Here is a 2,644-nt window from a genome sequence, read left to right on the forward strand (position 1 = left end):
TATCCCATATTACCTTAAAGGACGACACACCCCAGAGAGAGAGAGAGAAAATTGATTATTTGTAATGTCCGATCACCATGCGTGAGCTGGGCCCAGACATCCAGCCCCCACTCTGCTACAGCCTCAAAGCCTTCACCTCACCAGCTCTGCATACCCGCGGTCTCCATCAGGAGACCAGAATGTTAGGTAATTAAATGTTAAGTAATATTTAATCTCCATGAACCTGAAATAACACACATGACAACAAGGAAGAAATTTTACCCTGAGTCTCCAAAACATGGAGAGTTAATGCAGAGAAACCTCCTCCGAGGCTTCCCCATGTCACTCCCGTGTGCTCCCAGCTCGTCAGGGGCTTTATTCACCAAGGATGGGGGAGAAGGCAGGCCTTCTCAGGTTACAGAGGTACAGTTTTCTTACAATCAACATCCTTGCTCAACCTTTCATTAACAGCAACAGTTGGCCATCTTTTAGGCCTCAAAAAGGTACAATTATAAAAATACCCAACACCTCCAACTCCACAATGACAGGAAAAGCTTAACCGGAATGACAAATATCGCCCACCTTCCCTCCCCCTTAACATGGGGGATTTGAAACTGCAGCATGTGTGTTGTGGGCATAAAACATCTGAACTCACCTAATACTGTAAAAATCTGTATTTCGACTCCCAAACCCCATGTTTTTGGATTTGCCTGTGTGTGTGTGTGTGTGTGTGTGTGTGTGTGTGTGTGTGTGTGTGTGTGTGTGTGTGTGTGTGTGTGTGTATACATTCAGTCCAAAAAGGTATTTTCTGAGCTCTGAGAACAGCTCAAATGGCCCATTCAGATTCCTTCTGCTTGCATTCAAATTCCTTCAGCTGAGAAACCAGCTTGCACACCTGTGGAGGAATGAAGTGCCGTTTCTTCCCCTTCTTCTCTGCCTTGGAGCCTCGCTCAGGATTGACCCCAAAGAAAACTCTGAGGAAAAAAAAAACCAATAGTGATATGCAGACAAAGTTTGCACGTGTAGTGTGGCTTGACAGGAGTGGAGCAGTTCAATAAAATCCTACATTTGTTTTCTTCAATATGCCCCTATGTGTGAACCTCTCTATCATTCTAATTGACCATCTGTCTAGAACCCAATGTTGTTGTGGTGCTGGTGCCAGTGGCTAAGCTTATCTCTTCCTTTGTCTTTTCAAGACACATGCATTCACACTGCGCATATACAGAAATGTTTGCAAGGGCGAGAAGTCTGCTTATCACCAACACATGACAGCATGCATCCTCAATGTGTATGCAGGGATATTATAAATGCACAGAACACAGAAGGGGATAGAAAACACAGCTGACATTGTCCTATCAAAAGGTGTAACAGCACATTTGAACACGGACTGTCCTGGGGGTTATTCAAACATGGAGTGGAGAAACTGTCACATTCAGTGCATGTTACACATCAGTACAAGTATTAACATTTGGGCAAGAATCCACTATGTAGTATTTTTTAGATTAATATGTTTAGTCTTTCCTTCGGGGGGGGGGGGGGGGGGTGTCCCTGTAGCAACATATTTTGAGTTTGGGGTCTGCAGCCAAATAAATTTCAGTTTGTGCGTCTTTGACATGAAAAGGTTTGACCACCACTGACATAACCTGGTCTCAGGTGCTAATGATTTTAAAGAGATAGCTCAAAAGAATTTTGTGTCAACAAACTATTCTGAAAAAAATATGTTTTTGCTCCATTTCCCAACTAGAATCATGTTGTTTGTTTTGTTATTGATTGACTTAGGACACTATTTAAAGCAAAAAGCATGTTACCTGCCCTTTAAAAAGATATGACACATTTATTCCAACAATAGTCTTCAACAGGGAGCTACAAAATCTCCGAACAAATCCATATTCAGGGGGATCATAAGCCAACAACAGCTGATCTAAAAGCTCACAGCATGTGGCGACACATTTTGAGCTTGTACATCTCAGACAAACGGGTTTAGTGTAGATTGACAAAAAGCAGGTCAGGTGCAGAAAGGCACAGCAAAGTCACATTTACAAAGTATTTCCAAACAATGAGTGCTTACCTTTGCATGAATTCGAGAGTAAAAGCCATCTCCGGTGGGTATTGGACGTTGCAGACATAAAACATGGAGAAGACGTAGCTCAAGGCCACAATGGGAGAGGTGATGTGGTCATTGACAAGTAACCCATCAACAGCAATCTTGAATTGCTGGTCACCTTAAACACAGAAAAGCCATGTACGATTTACAAAAAAAAAAAAAAAATCCTACATTTTAAGGCAAGCAAAACATTTCTTTAATAAATATGACACAACAACAGCTTACAACAACAGCTAACAACAGCTTGCTGGGATACAAAAAAAGATTTAACTACAAACCTCTGATTAGGATGCATGGGGTCACTGGGAGTTCGACTTCAGGATCTGCAGAGATCTGTTTTGGTGACAGACACGATACATGAATTAATGTTTCCAGTGCACACAAACCTGCTGGCAAATTGACTATCTGCTAGTGTCTTCATCAGACATAGGTAGCCATTATGCACAAACATTAATGTAAATAGTTTATAGATAGAGTTTATAGAGAATATCAGCAGCACAATTAGGGGAATCTATACTTCCTACTGTGGTTGGTTACTTGGTTCACCACTGAATGCAAATA

At 41.7% G+C, this 2,644-nt stretch overlaps 1 long non-coding RNA gene across 1 annotated transcript; it reads right to left on the reverse strand.

Moving 5' to 3' along the window:
• Positions 1–236: 236 nt before the first annotated feature.
• LOC129154798 (uncharacterized) lies at positions 237–2,430 on the reverse strand. The gene is made up of 3 exons (XR_011521007.1): positions 2,362–2,430; positions 2,048–2,201; positions 237–953 (listed from the first exon to the last, which is right to left on the reverse strand). It is a non-coding gene; the product is annotated as an uncharacterized lncRNA (long non-coding RNA).
• Between the last annotated feature and the right edge of the window lie 214 nt (positions 2,431–2,644).

Source organism: Nothobranchius furzeri, chromosome 7 (assembly GCF_043380555.1).
Source record: "Nothobranchius furzeri strain GRZ-AD chromosome 7, NfurGRZ-RIMD1, whole genome shotgun sequence".
Classification (NCBI taxonomy): domain Eukaryota; kingdom Metazoa; phylum Chordata; class Actinopteri; order Cyprinodontiformes; family Nothobranchiidae; genus Nothobranchius; species Nothobranchius furzeri.